The 21958-nt window shown below is 46.7% G+C and overlaps 1 long non-coding RNA gene across 3 annotated transcripts in view; it reads right to left on the reverse strand.

The window, feature by feature from the left end:
• LOC114487297 (uncharacterized) overlaps nucleotides 1–21958 on the reverse strand; it is a 57647-nt gene that overhangs the window by 5407 nt on the left and 30282 nt on the right. Inside the window, exons 2-5 of one of the 3 annotated variants that reach the window (XR_008618839.1) lie at nucleotides 9368–9556; nucleotides 2730–4553; nucleotides 2243–2306; nucleotides 844–1886 (exon numbers count right to left, since the gene is read on the reverse strand). This is a non-coding gene — a long non-coding RNA (uncharacterized lncRNA). Of the gene's footprint in view, nucleotides 1–843; nucleotides 1887–2242; nucleotides 2307–2729; nucleotides 4554–9367; nucleotides 10502–21958 lie in introns of those variants that run through there. The other 2 variants (XR_008618837.1, XR_008618838.1) reach the window with 2 other exon arrangements.

Here is a 21958-nt window from a genome sequence, read left to right on the forward strand (position 1 = left end):
GTGGCCGCTGAGCCTGCGCGTCCGGAGCCTGTGCTCCGCAACGGGAGAGGCCACAACAGTGAGAGGCCCGCGTACCGCAAAAAAAAAAAAAAAAAAAAAAGAGAAAACCAACTGCATGAACTCTTCCCTATTTCATCTGCTGTTCTGGATGGAAGTGATATGGCAAGAGATCCACAGAACACTCTCAGGTTAAATTACTACCAACTAAAAGGGAAATACCAACCAGACCACACACCCTTCTCCAAAAGCAACTCCAGAAACACAGCATTTCCTCAACGCAAAAAGGAAGATAAGGGAGGGAAGGCAGGAAGGAGAGGGGGAGGGGGAGGGGGAGGATGCTACTTGTAATAAGATCTTCTCTGTGCCTGGAGCTGTGCTAAAGATTTACACACACATTTCCCCACTTAGTCCTCACCACTGCCCTGCAGTGTAGGTATAATTTCCTAATTTAATAGATGAAAAAAACTGGGGCTCTTCAGATGCTAAGAAAGCTGTCTAAGAGCCCGTGGTAGGGCAGTGTCAAGGGTGAGATTCAAACCCTGGTGTGAGTCTAGGCCACCGCGCTCTTCTTATTCCACGCTGTCTCCCAAGCTGAACTGGAGCACATCGTCCGTCGCTGAAGGATTCCACACCCTGCGCTAATCATGTACAATTTCATCCTCAATTCTTCCAGTTGGAGGAGGAAAGCCTTGCATGTAATTAATTTAAGGATGAGTCCTCCATAAATTATACTTCAATCTGGTTCTATATTTGAATAATTAAGTTTAAAACAGAAAGGCTAATGAAACTAATGGTTACCAAATTACTAGATTTTGAAAATCATTGATTTTCTCATTTGCCTGCTAAAATTAATTGATCTCATTTACATATACAGATCGCATTTGCCTTAGCTTTGAGAATATTTATCTTCCAAGCTTTTCCACCAAAGTTTCAAAATCCATTTGCAAAAATGCAATTCTATTTCAATTATGCTCATTTGCATGGAAACCAAAGCCTTATTGCTTTTCTAATTAATACTATTATGATTGTTCCTTTTATTTGCATACAGTGCCCTTGCAACTTAAAGAATAAATCTTTAACCCAGTCAAGCAACTTTAAAACTACATATGGAAATGATCAGTGTAATACAATTTCTTCTGGTAAATAAGAGAAATAAAAGCATATTCTCCTGCTACAAAACACAAAAAACACTTTACAAAATACATTTTTAACAATATCTAAAACACAAAACCCAAAGATATTATGACCATGTAATGCTAAATGTTTATATCTCACATGATTAGAAGGTATCTCTTGGAATGATTAACAAACAGAATAAACCCAACAAAATTTCTAAGAAATAGAGAAACAAAAGGATCCAATGACTTGAAAAGGAGCTAAAAATCTTATAATTCACTGGTTTTTCGTAGAGAAGGTCACCGCCGACAAAATTGGTAGGTTACAAATTAGCATTTTTTGTATTTTTTATATTAGCATATATGTTTTACAATAAAATATAAGTTGAATAAAAACATATCGAAAGAGCAATTATTGTTTTGAGAAACTTTTGTTTCAGTTTCATATTTTTATATGGGGGTATAGAAATATGTGTGTGAGCATATCTGTGTGTGTGTGTGTGTGTGTGTGTGTGTGTGTGTGTGTACATGTGTGTGAATCTGTGTGGGGAGGGTGTGTATTGCCTGGGTCATTGCCATGACATAAAATGTATTTCTTACTGCAGATCAAGGTCAAGAAGTTTGAAAACCACTCATCTAATTGATCCCCTTTGTGCAGAAGAGTTTTGAAGGACTGATATTTCAAAGATAATAAATAATTGACTTCAGCATCAGGTACCATGGGTTCAAATCTTGACAAGTAACTTCATCTCCCTACATCTCAGTCTCTTCCTGAGGAAAATGGAGAAAATAATAGTAATATCTCACAGGTTTGTTTTGAAGATTAAGAGAGGTAATACATTTAAAGTGTTCAGCACGGTGCCTGGCATAAAATAAACAGTAAATGTTGGCTATCATTATTTTGCGAGAACTGCTGAAGAGCTTCTTTGTCTCTGATTAAATTTATCTGCTTCTAGTTGTGTCCATTTCCCATCAGGCCACACCCATATTGAGCTTTTCCTCACCTCCAGGCCCTCTGCTAGGGGGAGAGATGAAGGAATGAAAAAACAGGGCACGCATCCATGTACCCCAATCTTATGCTACTTTCAAATAAAAGTGCTAGCACAGCCGAGAAGATTCTTAGTCACCTTAGAACTCCTCATGACATCTGGACCCTTCTTCTCTCACACTTGCCTCTTTCAACACAGTTTACTGCCGGGGCACAAAGTGGGAAAAAAGAACATTCTTTAAAAAAAGAAATTGTAATAACCTATAAGAGAAAAGAATCTGGAATATATATATATATTCTATATATAATATATATTATATATACAATGTATATCATACATATAACTGAATCACTGTGCTGTATACTTGAAACTAACACGATATTGTAAATCAACTAAACGTCAATTAAAAATACATATACATTAAAAAAAAAAAAAGAGACAGTCCAAATACTGATGATCCTGGAATAAGGAGATTTAGAGTTGCTAAAGCAAGGAAAATGTATAGGGTACGTGCAAGATACTAGATTGAAAACATCACCTATTTAAAGAAGCTTATAAGGCACGTTAAGGGCTTTGCACTTTATAGGGTAATAATAAAAGTAGGCAGCAACTGCTGAGCTCTCACCCCGCCTGATGCCAAGTGCCTTACACACACGATCTGAACTCACGACACACACGATGCAGGTTTTCTGTTTATCCTCAGTCTTCACATGGGAAAGTTGAAGGGTCAAGAGGCCGACAAATGCGTTACATGGGGAAGCTGAGATTCAGACCCCAGACAGCTAACTCTGGGGCCAACGTTCTTCAGGTTCTCGTGCCTTCCGAGGGCCAAAGGAGGCCATCAGAGGCTGGACATGAAGAGACCGGCATTTTCTCTGTTTTTTTCTGTAAACTGAGAACAAGCCACAGCTGGGAGCGCTGGAATCAGGAAGCCCCCTGGGAGGCTGCCAGCTAATCCAACAGCTCAGGCAGAGGGTGAAAAAGAAAGGAAAGGCGTTGTTCTCAGGGTGGAGGGACTAGGGACAGACGTGAGAGATCAGATTGATACAGGCTGGTGACTGTTTAAATATGAGGCCTGGGGTGACCAGCAGGGACCAAGGACAACTCTTGGGTTTCCATCCCTGGTGGATGGATGCAACAGAGCCTAAAACCCTAAATGCCGCAGGTGCATGTTCACTAAAGTTCAAGTGGAACAACCTGGCGAAGACAAAGCAAATTTGCACACAAAGAGGCAACTGAGCACAGGAGGAGCCTGGAGCCAGCCTGCCTGGCGATGAATCTTAATTCTGACACTTAAAAGCTTCGTGACTGGGCTTCCCTGGTGGCGCAGTGGTTGAGAGTCCGCCTGCCGATGCAGGGGACGCGGGTTCGAGCCCCGGTCCGGGAAGATCCCACGTGCCGCGGAGCGGCTGGGCCCGTGAGCCGTGGCCGCTGAGCCTGCGCGTCCGGAGCCTGTGCTCCGCAACGGGAGGGGCCACAGCAGTGAGAGGCCCGCGTACCGCAAAAAAAAAAAAAAGCTTTGTGACTAAGGGCAAGTCAGCTAATACATGTACAACACTGCCTGACACACAGAAAGAACGCGGGAAGTGTTAGCTCTTGGTATGATTATATAACCAAATGAAATAAAAATAGGGCGAGGCAGAAAGTTCCTCTGGAATCACTGCTTCCTCCTTCTCCCCCATCCCTGTACCACGTCTTAGACGCCCGCTTTAAGATGCTTAGGGGCAGCCGAGGTGCCAGAAGGAGTTTGAGAAGAACCCACCTGAAAGGGGTCCCGTCCTGTTTGTTCCTAAGGTCAGCCCTGTTCCCAATCAGGCCGCAGGACAGAGGGGTCTCTGTGTCCATCCTTCGTTCTTTGCTTACTCTGCTGGGTCGGGTGATGGTGCGGCACCTGAATTTGGGACTGACTCCTTTCAGTGACTTTTTACACGTGACTGAGTCAGTCCTGCCTTCATCAGTGGGAAAACAGCGCCCTCCTGAACTCCAGCCAGATTTTGCTGATTTACGTTCTCCAAGGGAAAGGGGCAAATGTGGAGAATTAACGTTTATTAAGAGTTTTCACTGTGAAGAGCACTTGAAAAACATCGGCTCTCGTCCTCACAGTGGACCTGTAAGGTTGGCAGTGAGGTAGGGAAACTGAGGCACGGAGAGATTAAACCACCCTTCCAAGTCTCACGGCTGGCTAGTGGCCAAGCGGGGTCCTAACCCAGGTCCCCCGACTCCATCTCTCCTTACGGTTTGTGGTCAGGGGCAAGGCCCCTCCCAGAGAGCTGATTAACCCCCTAAAATGCTATGTCACATTTCCAGTACCTTCCATGGAGACATGATGCTTCCTAAAGGGTGAAAGACAGTGGAGTAGAGTTTTCTCGTGCTTAAAGTACTGAATTGCAGAGATTGCTCACTGGGTCCCTTCTACGAGCAGCCCTCGAGGTTTTCTATGTGTCGGGCCCTGTAATAAAATAACTGAGAATTACGACAAACTTAAAATATAATATAGAACAGTATGCAAAGAGATACAACCACCTAGACACAAGCAGCCATCTAGTTAAAAAATTTTGTTTATTTAAATATTGACTAAATCTAATCAGGTTTCCGTTAGCAGGGATTCTCTCACATTTGTCCTAGCGTCAGAGGGTTTCTGGCTCTTGTGCGTTCCATAAGTTGTTCCAGGCCTTGACACAGCGGTGGCAAGACAATTAGCCCGGTGTCCTTCCCACGAAATGAGACCCGTTGCCCCGTCCCCGCTTCATGTCAATCAAGACTATGCACAGTATTGGCCACCCCATGAATTTCACTTCCATCCTTTATCAGCTCTTAACAGCCATGACATCTCTTCACTTCCTGAGCTCTGCTGCGCCTAGGTTGGGCTTTAAGAGCTATGTGTGTATGTTTCTTTCTTGCCCTGTCCGTGTCTGGGCTGGATGCTTAAGTCTACCAGTTTCTTAAAGAGACTGATTCTTTTTTCCTACTTGAATATTTCCAGAGTTCCACTTCCAGCCGTAGATTAGCTTGTTTCAAAACAATCCCCTTTCCAAGATGACTAGAAAAGCTATAGACAAAAAAAACTTTTTATATATTTGAAGGTATTGGAAGATGACTAAAGGAGCAAGAATCTCAGGGGCTAAAAGCCTGAAAAGAAGGGAAACCAAAAGAGGTGACTCCAACTTCTGGCACGTTTTTGTTCTTGATCAGAAAGCTAGGGATGAGAAAAGCTGCAGAGATTTCGACGGTCCCGAGGAGAAAAGGCCTGGAAACACCAGGGCTTCCTGAAGAAGGAGAATGCAAGACCCTCACTACTTTGATCCTTGTCATATACCCGGGACTGCAAGCCCCACATATAAAAGCTCTGATTCCCCGTGTGTGAGGGGCACGCCTGCTGTGTCTTCCCTTCTGCCTGGCGGAGGAGTAAGGCCATCTCTCTCTTCCTCCAGAATCTCTGTCTCCGTTTTTCTGGTCGGCCTCAGTGCACAGAGAAGCCGAGATTTTGACAACAAGTCCCCAGAAAGGCAACATCCCAGGGGCAAGAATGAACAAAACCCAACTGTATGCTACACACCGTAAAAACAAGGGTACAGAGAGGTTGAGAGTAAAAAGAAAGAAAAAAATATTTCATGCTAACACTAACCAAAAGAAAGATGATTCACTAACGAGCGTAAAACAAAGTATCTTTGGATATAAAGCAAAAAAAAAAAAAAAAAAACTCCAGAAATAAGTATGAGAAGAGTATACGAAAGATAAAAATTCAAAGTCTGCAATGCCCCGTATCAGTCGGGGTTCATACAGAAGTGAGAGGCCACGCCAGGAAATGGAGCAGGGAAAATTCCAGACACAGAGCTGTCAATTAAGTGAAAAGTGGTGAACTGCTAACGGGGGGAGCAAGTGGACCTGCAGAGCTGAGAGGTGAGCTTGGGGAAGAGTCTAGAACTCAGGGGACGGCCCACAGGCTGAGGAGGAGCCCCTGGAGCCGCCACAGTAACGCCTGGACCCGCTCTCAACTCTGAGATTCACCGAGATGCAGGGTCTCCATAATGGGCCCTGCAAAAATATATATGGAATCAGCGATGAGAATGATATTTTCTGGAGTTTAGTCAAGAATTCATCATAGAAGATACACCACTTTCCTCTTTCAATTTTGTCACGTTTCTTTTCTGAGAAGATCCTGACAAAACAGCAATACTTTGAGAACCGTTCCTCCACAAATTTGCTTCCTTTTCCTTTTTCTTACTCTCGGCCACCAAGGCCTTCCTGGGCCACCCTCATCTCGCACAGGACCACAGGGATTGTCCCCGAGATCCTCAAAAAGCTGGTCCGAATGAAAGCAGCACGCAAGGCGCTGGGGGCCAAAGGAGATGTGTGCAGAACTCAGGACAAGAGAAGGTCCAGATCACAGCCACTCCGGCACCACTGGCAGCTTGGAAACAGCCAGAGAGGAAGCAGCCTGGGCAAGGGGGACCCCAGCCTCACATACGTGCGCTCCTCTGACGTCAGCCGAAGCTCCGGACGCAGACGAGCAGGCTGGACTGGGCTCCATGCCTTAATCACAATGTTAGTTTTCTCTTGAGGGTTCAATTCTGTGCTTGGCACCTTTTGTGCAATTCTTCTCAGCTTCCATGCAACCTTTGGAAATCTCCCCCCATGGCTTGGATCACTCAGGGTTATGTGAACAGCTTAAAAGATGGACAAGGCCTAGGAAACGCTCAGAGGGCTTCTGCCACCCACAAAACCAGGGTCTTGGGCTCCTGGTCAGTGGATGACTCCCTCAACACCCACTCACCCAGCTACTCCGAAAGGAGGAACAGACAAATGGGGTAAATGGACACTTTTTTTTCCTCTTCTCTACCATGGCCTCTTTCCCACCCGGGCTGACAAAAGAAACAGAAAAGTAGGTTCTCAGATCTGTTCTGCCCAGTAGGTGGCTGCCAAAGCATCTGCTCTGAATGCTTTCCTGTCTCAAATACCACTGTTACCATCCCGAGCGGATGCCAGGACTCCCACCGTTAGAAACCCTTCATTCTGGCCTTGGAAACTGTTGGTTTCCAGATTCTCTGTTCAAACCCAAATAGCCTAACGCTCTGAGACAGAACTTCCCGAAGTGTTTTCCTAAGAATGTTCCTCAAAATGTCTTAGAAAAATAGTGCTATGGTCTAAAAAGGAAAAAAAAAAAAGAGAGAGTGAGAGAGAGACAGGGAGAAGTGGCGCATCACGTGTCTTTCCTGAGGTTCATCCCTAGGGGTCAGGATGCACGTTAACATGTTAAAGGCTCTAAAGACCCCACAGCCAATAAAATCATTTCATTATGTTTAACAGTGTTTCCCAAAAAGATCTGCTCATGAAACCCTGTGTTGTTGTTTCCATGTATAAACATCCCCCCAAACAGAGTTTTCTTTGGAAAACCTGACTTAAGACATCAATTTACAATAACAGTGAAGTGTGTCCAGATCACTGGGCTCAAAGTCAGGAAAATGTGAGCTTCCTTCACCAGTATATACCCCACCAAACCCCTATTTCATTCCTCTGTTGGTTGTTACAAACCTTCTCTGTCCTCTTCCAGCTCTTTCCACCATCACTGCTACCCTATCACAGCAGATACCCTTTCCCCGCTACCCTGTCACGGCAGATAACATTTTCAAATATTTCATTGAAAACATTGAGACCACCAGAAGTGAACTCCCTCAGATTCCTGCCCTGCCTTTGAAACTGTATCTATGTGTTTCCTTCCATACCTCTGCCTTTTCTCCTGATTCAGAGGAAGGAGCGTCACCCCTCTACTTGTGTCTACTCGCAGATACACCCTTTATCTGCATCACGATATTGTCACTTCTCTCTTCTGAATATTTATCCTCTACTCTGCTGACCTTTTAAAGCCCATGTCTGTTCCAAGTTGGATTTTAAAAAACTCATTCAACAAATATTCAGTACTTATTGAAAGGCACTATATTGGCAACCTAACACTCATATCTCACCCTTAGATTTCTTACCAAAAGTAAACAGAGACAGACAAGCAAACAAATGTCACCCTCTGGTTGGGCCAGGGCCCCGCGGGGAGTGAGTGCAGGGAACCACAGGCACAGTAAGTCTGGGTGATTTCCCAGTGGGTATGAGACAGCAAAGCTCTCAGAAGAGGTGAAGCTAGAACCACACCTCACCCCACGTTCTGGGGTAGCAGCCACCTGCTTCCTCATCACTTGCACAGCCATGTGCCAAAAAATATAGTCCACTCTGGATATTTCCTCTTCTCCAGCCACCCCTCCATTCACTTCCAATTAATCTGGCTTCTGAGCCAACCTTTCCAGTGAAGCTACTTCCTTGGAGGTCACTAGTCACATGGAACTTTCTACACCAATGGACATTTTCATCACCTGTGTCTTACTTCATCTCCCTGAAGCATTTAACACTGCACTCTTCTCCTTTGGCTTCTGAAGTGCCTCTCTCCCCTGAGTCTCTTCCTGTCTCTTTTATCCATCTTTCCTTCTTTGTCTCCATCATGGACACCTCTTTTAATACCAAGTTTAACTCTTGACATTCCCCAAGGTCTTTTCTTGGCCCTCTTCCCTTTTCCCTGTACTATTCCTGGATATTCGTTGTATCTGTTTGATTCCCACATGCTCTCAGCTCACGGCTCACTCACGATTTTCTCTCTGACCAAATAAAATCTCCCTGCCACACCCTCTGATGACACCATGTACCACTCCTTCATAGCAGTCACTTCGGATGTAATTTTGCATTTATTTATGTGGCTGTTTGCTTAAGATATCACCTCCAAATAGACTGAAATTCCATCTAGGCACTCTGTCCAACAATAACATGCTGTTTAAACAATTTACGGTATGCATACTTGATGAAACACTATACAACTAGTGAAAAAGCATCCCCCCAAAATGTAATGATTTGGAAAACTGTTACCTTGTACATTAAGTATTATAAAAGCATATCGCAAAGCAATACCTATAGTATGATCCCACTTTGCAAATAAATATGTACATATGTACAAAAACTCCTGGAAGAATAATCTGCTAAAGTATACATACTGGCATGGTGTAATTAAAAGAGATTTTTATTTTCTAAGCAACAGTAAAAAGACTTACAAATGGGGGTTAATTTACAGGAAGATCTGTAGGCTTAATGTTTCCCTGGGCCCTTTTTTTTTTTTTTTGCAGCTGAGCACCTAACTGCCAAACTGACTAGCTGTGTTCAGATCTGTTACTATATTAGTACAAACATATCCACACAGGTGTTAGAGATAAGCAGATTTTCTTTGCTTACCAGAAGAGAGAGAAGCATCAGTGAGTCATAAAGGTCCAGAGCTGTGGGCAAGGGCTTCCTAGTCAACTCCTGGTTCCTTTGAAGAAAGTTCTGCATCCCTTCCACAACCACTTATTGCACAGCCCCAGCTGGGCACTGGAGGAAGAGGATCAAATTGGAGGCATTCTCTTAGCATAAGGAGGGTACAGTCTAGTGAGGGAGTGAGACAGGTAAACAAAAGGCCAATAAGAGTTACGGATGCTATAAGAGAAGTTAGTGGGGGCACAAGGCGGTGACGGTCATTTCCCTGGAGGAGAAGATGGTGAGAGAAGGGCCACTGGGAAGGTTCAGGGGGTGACATAACAAGACTCACATGTGTGTGGTACTCGACAGGTTTCAAAGGTGTCTTCACACTCTATTCTACCTGCTTATATCCATCCACATGACCACGGTAGGTAGTATCATTCCCATTTTATTTGGCAGATGAGTAAGTAACAGCTAAACCTTATAAAGCACTCACTAAGCATTTGACAAGTGTTAATCTCTCCTAATCCCCATCACAACCCGAGGAGGCAGGAACCACTGTGATCCTCCTTTTACAGATAGCGACTGAGACAGAGAGAGGTTAAGCAATTTGCCCGGCTCATCCGTGGCGAGACAGATTGAAAATACAGGCAATGTGATGCCAGGGACTAAGCCCTGGAGGAGAACTCGGTGCCGCCTCTCGGGAGTGCTTCTCTCAAGGCCGGGAGGGGGCTGGGAAGAGGCAAACCCTGCATAAAAACCCAGATACTCTGTCTCAAAGCCCAGTGCTGTGGTGACTCCTCCCCAGTGCAAAAATTCTCAGAGGCTTTGAAAAACCTAGAAACGTTAGAAGGGAGAGGGAGGGAAGAAGCACACTTTGACTGAAAGCCTATTTCCGCGCCAGGTGCTGGACAGGGCACCTAACAAAGATTATCTCCTTTAGTCTTTATTACAGCCCTGAAAGTCTGTACACGTGATTCTTCCCATCTGCGCCAAGGAGATCTGGTTTAAGAGGAGGAGGGGGGCTTCCCTGGTGGCGCAGGGGTTGAGGGTCCGCCTGCCGATGCGGGGGACGCGGGTTCGCGCCCCGGTCCGGGAGGATCCCACGTGCCGCGGAGCGGCTGGGCCCGTGAGCCGCGGCCGCCGGGCCTGCGCGTCCGGAGTTCTCTCAAGGCCGGGAGGGGGCTGGGAAGAGGCAAACCCTGCATAAAAACCCAGATACTCTGTCTCAAAGCCCAGTGCTGTGGTGACTCCTCCCCAGTGCAAAAATTCTCAGAGGCTTTGAAAAACCTAGAAACGTTAGAAGGGAGAGGGAGGGAAGAAGCACACTTTGACTGAAAGCCTATTTCCGCGCCAGGTGCTGGACAGGGCACCTAACAAAGATTATCTCCTTTAGTCTTTATTACAGCCCTGAAAGTCTGTACACGTGATTCTTCCCATCTGCGCCAAGGAGATCTGGTTTAAGAGGAGGAGGGGGGCTTCCCTGGTGGCGCAGGGGTTGGGGGTCCGCCTGCCGATGCGGGGGACGCGGGTTCGCGCCCCGGTCCGGGAGGATCCCACGTGCCGCGGAGCGGCTGGGCCCGTGAGCCGCGGCCGCCGGGCCTGCGCGTCCGGAGCCCGAGGCCACGGCAGGGAGAGGCCCGCGTACCGCAAAAGAAAAAAAGAGGAGGAGTGATTGGCAGCCCAGGTCCCACCCTCATAGGCAGAGCCCACTAGGTCAGGCCCTGCCGGCCGAGCCAGACAGCGGGTTCTTGCTCCATCCCCACTCGGTACCCGGGAGGAAGCACTGCCGCGGCCCACGTGGGCAGGCGTGCCCCCCACCCCGAAGGGCCTGTCACGTGCCCCGCGCTGGGAAATAGAGATGAAGCCTGGTGTCCGCCCTGGAGGAGGTCACAGCATGGAAGAGTTTCCCCACCACCTGCCAGGCTCCGGGGAAGGGCACGGAGGTGGGAAGGGATCCTGACCGTCCCTTCAGCAGCCGCTGGTCCCCCACCCCCTCCCACCTCAGAGCAGGAAACGAGAGGAAACATCACCGCACAACAGCCTCTGCTCACGTTGCAGCAAGGCCGACGCCGGATGCCTGTGGCGTACTTTTGTTCACCGTCACGGTGAGTCTGGGGAGAGGCCATCTGGGCTACACCCGTGCCCAGCAGGGGACCCAGGCCGCCCGGGGGATTCCTGCGCGCCGGGCCCGACTTCAGACACTCTCCTTTACTGGGCGCCTCCCAGCTGGGCCCAGGGGCCTCGCACGTACCCTCTCCTGCTTTGCAACCAGCCCCAGGAACGGCTGCGGGTATTTCACACACTGAGAGGGGAAAGAACCGTGTCCTCCCCCAGTGACTTATGCCCTCCACTTGCAAATCCTGTTGTGCATGTGATGAGAATATGCTTAACCAGACGTGGAGGTAAATTGTGCAGCCTAGCATCGCGGGGGGAGGGGCTCAGTTATGTTATGGGTTATTTCGGCAGGAACCCCACCCAGGATGAGGATGCCACTGCCCCTGACCGAAGGAGGACATCCGCCCGGCCAGCGACACAGGGCCACCCTCACCCCCGCACAGGAGACCCGAATGTCTTCTTTTATTTTTTTTAACATCTTTATTGGAGTATAATTGCTTTACAGTGGTGTGTTAGTTTCTGCTGTATAACAAAGTGAACCAGCTATACGTATACATATGTTCCCATATCTCCTCCCTCTTCCGTCTCCCTCCCTCCCACCCTCCCTATCCCACCCCTCTAGGTGGTCACAGAGCACGGGGCTGATCTCCCTGTGCTATGCGGCTGCTTCCCACTAGCTATCTATTTTCCATTTGGTAGTGTACATATGTCCATGCCACTCTCTCACTTCGTCCCAGCTTACCCTTCCCCCTCCCTGTGTCCTCAAGTCCATTCTCTACGTCTGCGTCTTTATTCCTGTCCTGCCCCTAGGTTCTTCAGAATCTTTTTTTTTAGATTCCATAAAAGACCTAAACGTAAGGCCAGACACTATAAAACTCTTAGAGGAAAACATAAGCAGAACACTCTGTGACATAAATCACAGCAAGATCCTTTTTGACCCACCTCCTAGAGAAATGGAAATAAAAACAAAAATAAACAAATGGGACCTAATGAAACTTAAAAGCTTTTGCACAGCAAAGGAAACCATAAACAAGACGAAAAGACAACCCTCAGAATGGGAGAAAGTATTTGCAAACGAAGCAACTGACAAAGGATTAATCTCCAAAATATACAAGCAGCTCATGCAGCTCAATATCAAAAAAACAAACAACCCAATCCAAAAATGGGCAGAAGACCTCAATAGACATTTCTCCAAAGAAGATACACAGATGGCCAACCAACACATGAAAGGATGCTCGACATCACTAATCATTAGAGAAATGCAAATCAAAACGACAGTGAGGTATCACCTCACACCGGTCAGAATGGCCATCATCAAAAAATCTACAGACAAGAAATGCTGGAGAGGGTGTGGAGAAAAGGGAACCCTCTTGCACTGTTGGTGGGACCGGAACGTTTTAACAGGCACGTTTCAACACAGCGGTGGCTTGGGCTGCAAATGTTTCTCTCCTTTTCAAAAGCAGGAGTCGGCCAGACCGTAAAGAGATTTAGAAGAGAAGCCCGAAGGCGGACAGATTTTACTCTTGGGACACACAGACTTGGCAATTCATTAGTTTACCTAGAAGCGAGGACTTCTGAAATTTCGAGGAACTCCACCCCTTGGGGGGTTGCCACTTTCGGAGTGTTTCTCTGGCAGCACCCCAGCCTCTCCTGTGCCCCCCAATAAAAATAAGCATGGTTCAAGCTCCATTCTGAAAAGAGTGCTGCTAGACCGCTCCAGACACTTCAGCATCTCAACAAGGTACTCGTCTCCATTCAAATGGCTCCTGATCTGCTCCTTTAACAAGCTCTGGTAGGTTCTATTATTGACTTGAGATGCTAGTGCATTAAGAATCTCCATTAAGCACTGCTCTGGAAATGTTACTCTAAGTCATGCGTGGTGCTGGATGCTTCACAGGTATTATTTGATTTCGTCATCATAAGAAGCTCCTTTTTCAGCCCTAGAAACAGGTTTAAAACCTTGCCCCAAGTTAATGCAGCCAGTGATTCTCTTGGTTAAATGTACTGATACGTGCATTGTCTGTAGTTACACTAAATTTGGTGAGTATGACCCCAATTCCTTAGACAAAAATAACAGTGAAAACTTTCGTTGACTGCCTCGTCCATGCAGAGAGTTCACTGGACTTTCTCATAACCCTGAAACTATTTTTACAGATCATAAAACTGAGACCCAAGAGTGAAATCCCTTGACAGAGGGCAAACTACTAGTAAACAGCAAAGCTGGGAGTCAGACTGTCATCTGTTGGGTTCTCTCTATGGCGAGAGAGAGCAAGGAGGCTTCCACAGAGAAAATCTCAAAGATTAGTGGAGGAGACCTTGTCAAGTTGGAGAGGGAATCTAATGGACTGCGAACAAGGGTAGATGAGAGCTGAGAGGGTGCTGCTAAGCTATGGCCCTGAAGTGTCTGAGATGTGTCTCCCCTGGCCATTGGGCCCATGTCACTTGGGTGGGGAAGACAGCTTTAGAGACACAGGAGCTGGTCAGGAAGGATGCTTTTGAAGGTCAGAGGAACAGGGATCAACAAATCCTGAAGTGTTCATGAAAAACATCCCGAAGGGGCTTCCCTGGTGGCACAGTGGTTGAGGGTCCGCCTGCCGATGCAGGGGACGCGGGTTCGTGCCCGGGTCCGGGAGGATCCCACGTGCCGCGGAGCGGCTGGGCCCGTGAGCCACGGCCGCTGAGCCTGCGCGTCCGGAGCCTATGCTCCGCAACGGGAGAGGCCACAGCGGTGAGAGGCCCGATCCCACATGCCGCGGAGCGGCTGGGCCCGTGAGCCATGGCCGCTGAGCCTGCGCGTCCGGAGCCTGTGCTCCGCAACGGGAGAGGCCACAGCGGTGAGAGGCCCGAGTACCGCAAAAAACAAAAAAAAATCAAAACATCCCGAAGAAGCTGGGGTGGGTCCCAGTTCACATCCTTCAGTGTTCCAAGACCTCCAGCCTCCTCCAAGCATTCGAGAGGGCACCTGGGGCTGTTTTATCGTCTTTTACTTCCAGCACTTCTGTTTTACAAACTAGCACAATATCAAGATAACATTTTTCACCCCCTAACATAAGCTGCCTTTTTTGTCAACTTTACTGATCGTCTCAGTGCCCTCCAGGGTTTGGGGGAAATTGCAGGCACTATTGAAAATTAGTACACCTCTTTTAGGCATAAATGAGGCATTATTTTGGTTAATAACTATTGAGCATTTTCCATAAGCCAAGCACTGCACTGGGTACTAAGGATACAAAGTAAAATACAAGTCACCGATTTTAGGGAACTCAGGAGCTAACGGCGAAGAGAGGACGAGAGAGAAAACTGAAACTCAGACGGCTAAGCTATTTGCACTACGCACCACTCACCAGGAGCCAAGGAATTTGATGTCAGTTTACCCAGTAAGTCTATTTCTGGCACCTGATACGTAATACATAAATATGCTCACTAAAGCACAACTTTTAATCATTGAAAGCAATATATCTGCCCAAGAATTTGAACCATTAAATAATTTATAGTACATCTATTCAGTAAAGAATTTTGCTTCTATTTTAAAAAATGATGCTTATAAGTTTTTTTTAATACCAGGAGGAAATGCTTGTGTTATGTTAAATGAAAAAAAAATAATAAATGACACTATGTTTAAAATATATATTAAAAAAAAAAAAAGACTGAAAGACAATAGCCAAGTGAGTACTGACAAATGTTTAACAAGCAAAAAATTTAAAAGCCTTGGTTTGTAGTACGGGCCGATTACTGTGATGTAAATATTCCCACCATGACCTAGTTAAAGCTGCCAATGTGATGTCACTATGTCTTTGAACATGAAATGGGGAATAAAAGCACCCAGTTGGCTTTCCCAAGCTGGTCGCAGCCAGTTACAGCACTACTGGCCATAACCTTAAGATGGTGACAATAGTTTGAATGATGCAATTATGGGCAATGTTATTTTTTATTTATACTTTCCAAATTTTTAGTCATGTGCATCATGTTTGTAAAGCTCGTTTCTGCAGGGGAATGGCCTCTTAGCGAGGGTGGCCATTAGCTGAAGATCTGATTTGAGCAAAACTGTTAGGCTTTTTCCTTGCACACCAAACTAAATACATTCTCGTGATCTGGTTTCACATTTCATTCAGTGAGTAACGTCAGGAGCTCGAGTGAGCCAGAGAAGACAGACCATTCTTCGTCCTAATACCACCCACCCAGCAACCATGGAATGATGCAAGCAAGGAGGACCCCAATACCTGAGCAGGAAGACAGGGGTCATCACAAAATTAGGCTATAGCTAACTGAGACCCTTACCAATGGTCCAGCGTGGTCAACCAAGACAAAACCTTTTTCTTGGGTTGTGCGATTTTTTTCTTAATGAAACTCGAACGCAGCATTGGCCTCTGAGACGTATAAGATCATATAAGTGACTCCTTAGGCAAGTTATTTATCTTCCCCAATCCTCAGTTTTCTCATCTGTAAAATGGGGACATCAGTACACACCAGGCACCATGTCACAGTTGTGAGGATCGAAGGAGATAGTAATCGTGAAATGCTTGATAGCACTTAATAGGAAATATGAATTCTGATTTGCCTTCTTTTGCTCACTCTACTACCTTAGGGAGGAAAAGAAAGGTCCAAAGAAATGTCCACCAACAGAAAAGGGATTAATGATAAATGAGGAGCTCATGGTCTCACAAATAGCCCCAGAGGCTTCGGAGCAGCAGTAGCACATGTTTCCTATCTGCAATGGCATGAAACCACACATTTGTGTTTTTGTAAAAGCCTCCAACAGCTTTGCCCTAAATACACAGCTATCGTATAGCAGGAAAAAAAAAAATAAGGCTTTTTAGAAAGTCAGATTTATTTTGCATCTAAACCTGCGGCTCAGACAATAAGACATGATTTCAGAGTAGAAAAAACACAGGGTTCTTGCCTGCAATCATAAGACCTGCTTCTAGCCATCGCCTTCCTGCCAAGAGATAAAGAATTTAATCAGAAGAGGTGGCAAATTGCTAAGCGCAATTTTGTGCAGCACACACACACACGAAAGTATGTACCTTGATTATATTCACAGAACTACACTCCGCTTTCGGAAAACAGAAGCGCTAATCTCTCACAACACTAAGTGCAAACAGATACCAGGGCGAAGAGTTTCAGATCCTCCAAACGGCCAGCCGAACTGGCTTGCGCTTCTCACCTGGGAGGGCTGTACTCATCGGTGTTGCTGCCGCTAAAGGAGAGAATACTGTGGGCTGCTCTGCAGCAGAAAGGGCGCGGTGCTCTCCGGCTTCCTGCGGACGCCGCATTCCAACCAACAGGCCCCTGTGGAGACACGACAGCCAGCCTTCACTGGTTCTTTTGACCTACTCTGACCAGAGTGTGGGCAGCGGATTGATTTCATGCTTAGATTTCATTTTTAACCCTTTTCTGTATATCTAGCCATTTTTGTTCTATCCTGGGATTGGAAGGCACTGGGGATTAAAAAAAAAAAAAAGAAATGATTAAAAGCAAGCCGGTCGTGATGGTTAATTTTATGTGTCAACTTGGCTAGATTACGGTGCCGGGTTTGGTCAAACACCAGTCTCGATGTTGCAGTGGAAGTATGTTTAGATGCGATTAACATTTAAATCAGTGAGCTTTGAGTAAGGCAGCTCACGCTTCATCATGGGGATGGCCTCATCTTATCAGTGAAAGACCTTTAAAGGCAAAGACTGAGGTTTCTCAAAGAAGAAGGAATTCCACCTCCAGACTACAACGTAAAAATTCTGCCTGGTTTTCAGCCTCCAAACTCAAGACTTTTACCTGAATCTCCAACCTGCTGTGTGCCCTACAGATTTGAGACTTGACAGCCCTCACAACTGCATGAACCAGTTCTTTAAAGCCTCAATATACATACATACATACATACACAATACATACATGGCATGAATATGTGCATAGGTAGATAAAGATAGATGATAGATACACACATGGATACATAAATAGATAGATGTATCTATATATCTATAGCCCTATCTGTGGATAATAATCCTATTGGTTCTGTTTTTCTGGAGCAGCTTAACTAATACACCAGCAAACACCCCTCTGTCCTCAAAGAGCAGCCAGTCCAGTGGGGGCAGAGGGTTTGCAGGCAGAGGGAGGGAGGTCCTCGGCGTGTAAGTCTGAGCTGCAGAGGAGCACAGATACGGCCCCTGCAGACTGGCCTGCTCATACTTCTCCCAGGAGCTCCGTTTCCACGATTACCTCACGTCAAGGCCCTAGGTAGGTCTGAGGTCCGGTTCATGGGGTGACCATGTCCCCAGACCCCTACCCCACCTCCCCAAGCAATCAGGAAGTGCTGGTCACTTTCTTCTCCAAGCAAGGATGGGAATGAGAAGCAAGGCCTCCACAGCGGTAGAAGAGAGAGTGCGGATGCCAGACCGTCCAGGGCAAAGATCTGACTCTGTGAGCCCTGCCCTGTGATGTTGCAAAGCTGCTCAGTGAATCTGGGCCAGATCCGAGTGAGGAGAAGGAAACAACCGAGAGAGAAAATCCAGTGAGAGGTACGCCCCGGAGCAGTGGTCTTCAAACTTGAAGTCTGCAAAAGCATTGCTTCCAAGCTTGCTAGAAAATACAGATTCCAAAGCTCTAACGGGAAGGTTTGGTTCAGAAGGTGTCGGATGGGGCTTAGAAAAGAGCTTTCAAGAACACACCCCGGGCGATTCCAGTACAGATGTCTCGGGGCCCACAAATGGAGGCTATTTCCTCGGCAAGCTAGACGATACGCTGCTGAAAGAGAGCGAATTCCCCCTTCGCCCTACTCCACGCTTCAGTCCAGCCCGCTCCAGAGAAGCTGCACACCGAGGGTGGTCACGGGCGGGCAGGGGCAAAGCCATCCCCGCCGCCTCCCATCTCTTTCTGACTCAGCCAGCTAGGAGGAGAAGTCGGCTGGGACAGGGACAGAAGACAGGGTCCTGGTTGCTCCTCAAGGGAGTGTCAGCTTAGCTTGAAACTTTGGGGAAGAAAACAACTAATTCTCACAGGTTCCATGAGTCAAAGGCTAATTTGAGACAGAATCCGCATTGAACTGACATTCATTTTCCCTCCTCCACCAGCAGAATTGTGAGGAAGAAAATGTCATTAGTCCACACGAGGAGCTGGAGAGCAGGGACTCACCTCGTCCTTCTTCCTCGATATCGGAGCAAAGGACTCTCTCGTTGCTGCAACCTTGTCCCGTGGCGGCACTTGACCAGCTGCCTCCTCCTGTTCGCGTTCAGTGTCTCACCCCTTCCTTCATTTCCATGTTAATGAGCTACCTCCAAATCACCCTGTGCCCTTTGCTGACCCCTGTCCCTGCTGACTTGCTTACAGCCTGCGGAGCCTTCCTCTCTGCCAGAAGCATTACCCAACCATCTTATAATTACTCCTTCCTTTCTCCTCGGCCACCTGACCGGAGGCTGAAACACCACCTCTACTGCTCCGTCAGTCGCTTTAACTACTCCGCTCTGTTCATCACTGAAGTACCCGGGGCTCCCCGAATAGCACATGAACCCAACCACACTTGGGGATGAAGGATATTGTAGCATCCCACTTTATACCCTTTATCTGTAACACGAACGCTCAAAATTACAAAGGGCGAAGCTGGAGGGGAGAGAGAGAGAGCGGGGGAGAGTTGGTTGACTACAGGATGGTTTGAGGCAGTGTAGCTTCGGGAAGGATGATGGGGGTGCATGTCCGTCTGTCTGGAGGAGGGCAGATGGAAGCTGCATGAGGGGATAGGGGACCAGGCGAGGGTGCACCAAAGCTTGGTAGCAAGGAGTCTGCACAGGCAGCGCTAAAGCCCACCCCGGCGTGTTTGGAAGACGGGATTGGGGTCGTTCGGGAGAAGATTCGTGTCTCAGGGTTTCCTGCCATAGCTAACAACCCAAACTCAGTGAGTCAATAAGGCGGACGACAGTCTTCTGCTTAGGAGCCAGGTTACTCTGCGTGTCCATAGCCACGAGGCATCTGAGAGGCAGTCATGACGGAGCTTACCGGCAAACATGCGTGATGAAGCAGCTGTTGGACCCAAATAGGTGGAGACATAAAAGTCTTCATAACCCGACAGACTTTCTGGCAAACCCTCACAGCAAAGACAAGTATGACGGGGGAGTATCCGAGGCACCGCTACCACAGAAGGGGCACTGCCTGCCGTCGTTGCCTCCTCCAACAGTGTGTCAGAGGTCCTAGATAATCCAACAGGCAAAAATAAGAAAAGAAAAACAACTAAGGTGTAAGAATTGAAAATAAGGAGAGAACCAAAAAACTATACCGGGACTCCCCTGGCGGTCCAGTGGTTAAGACTCTGTGCTTCCACTGCCAGGGCGCGCTCGGTCCCTGGTTGGGGAATTAAAATCCCACGTGCTGCCTGGCGTGGCAGAAAAAAAAAAAAAAAAAAAAAAAAAAAAAAAAACCCTATACCTGTTTACAAACAATGCCGTTGTCTGGGAAAATAGGCTGAAAAACGCTGCCCCCCAAGATGCCCGCTTCCTATTCCCCAGAACCTCTGAATGTTACCTTTTATGACAAAAGGGACTTTGTCAACGTGACTCATTAAAAAAGTTTGAGATGGGGACATTATCCCCATCTCAAATGGGGATAAGAGGGAGGCATGAACAAGTGCAACAAATCCGTAAAAGAGCTCAGAAAACTCCAGCAAAAGATGTACAGGATTTTTATCAAGACAAATTGTAAAACTAAGTGCAAGGACATAAAAGAAAACCTTTATAAATGGAGATCTCTACCATGCTTATTATAAAGATCACCATCATAAAGAAGGGATTTGCCTCAAATTAATCTGTACGTTTAACACATGAATTTCAACAAGGTTTTGGGGGGTTTTGTGGGGGGGGGCGCTGGGGGTTGTTTTATTTTCTTCTGTTTTTGTAGAACTTGATAAGCTAACCCTAAAATCCAAAAGGAAGAGTGGGCAGGAAAGGGTTAACACAGCAGCTGTGTTCACACAGGTTCACACAGGTTGCTCAAACCCTGCACATCCCAGAGAAAGCCTTCTCTTCCGGACTGGTTAGCCAGCTCCTGGGAAATACCCCTAAGTCCTTGGAATATTCTGCCTGATTAGAGTGCTTTTGTGTGCTTGAGGCCATGGGTCATGCTGTACTACTCTGGCCTGATAAAATCATCCTGAGAACGTGATTTATGATGAACAACTTTTTCTCTCAGAGCTAGAGGGCGGTGCTCAGAGGATCTGAAATCCCAGGAGCCGAGGTCAGTCATGCGGGTTGCTGCGTGTCTACCGGACAGACCCCCAGTAAAAGCCCTGCACTAGATTCAGGTGTGCTCCTCAGGTCGTGACACACACACACGCAATGTCACACATTGTTGCTGGGGGGACTGTGTGTCCCCATGTGACTCCGCTGGAAGCTTGCACCTCATTTCTCCTACACTTTGCCCCATGTCCCTTTTCCGTCCGATGATTTTGATCTGCAGCCTTTTGCTGCAATGACCTGTGGCTCTGAGTACAACATTCTGAGTCCTGTGAGTCCTCCTAGCAAATCATCAAGGCTGAGGGTGGTCTTGGAAACTCCTGTCACAAAGAGCAAAGCACTGGGAATAGCTGAACCCATTGTGAAGAAAATCGATAAGTTTGGGAGTAGTGGGTTACTACCCTTACCAGATTGAGGCTCGTTATAAAACTACACCAATTAAATTAGGAGGTGCTGGAACAGATGGACAAGTGGAATGGAATAGAGACCATAGACACAGGCCTGTATCTAGAAGCTTGAAAGATGAACGCAAATGGGGAGGGGGTGTTATTAACTACCCAATAAATGGTGATTTTAAAAAGGAGGTCCCTGGCTGTCACCATATTTGAAAAATATGGAGCCTACATTCTAACTGGGTTGGGGAAGATGATAAACCATCGACATGATAAATAAGCAAATGTATAGTACATTAAAAGGTAATCAAGTGCTCTGAGGAGTAAAGAAAAAGGCAGAGGAGGATTAGAGAGGTCAAAAATGATTGATACGGGCAGGCTGCATTTCTAAACAGGGAGCGAGGGTAGCCCTCGCTGAGAGTGGTCTTAGTCTGTTCTGGCTGCTATGACAAAATACCACAGACTCAGTGGCTTATGCAACAGAAATTTGTTTCTTACAGTTCTAGAGGCTAGAACTCCAAGATCAAGGCACAGTGTGGTCACATTCTCATGAGGGTCTTCTTCCTGGTTCCGTCCTCACATGGCAGAAGGGGCTAGGGATCTCTCCGGAGCTTCTTTTATAAAGATACTAATCCCATACACGAGGGTAGAAACTCCCAAAAGCCCTACCTCCTAATACCACCAGCTTTGGGGGTTAGGATTTCAATGTATGAGTTTTGGAGAGACACAAACATTCAGACCATAGCAGGAATATTTAAGGAGGTGAAGGCATTAGTCATGCAGCTATGTAGAGAAAGAGCATTCCAGATAGAGGAGACAGTCAACAGTTCACATGTGAGAAAACTGAGACAGTCAACAGTTCACATGTGAGA

Source organism: Physeter macrocephalus, chromosome 12 (genome assembly GCF_002837175.3).
Source record: "Physeter macrocephalus isolate SW-GA chromosome 12, ASM283717v5, whole genome shotgun sequence".
NCBI classification, from domain to species: Eukaryota; Metazoa; Chordata; class Mammalia; order Artiodactyla; family Physeteridae; genus Physeter; species Physeter macrocephalus.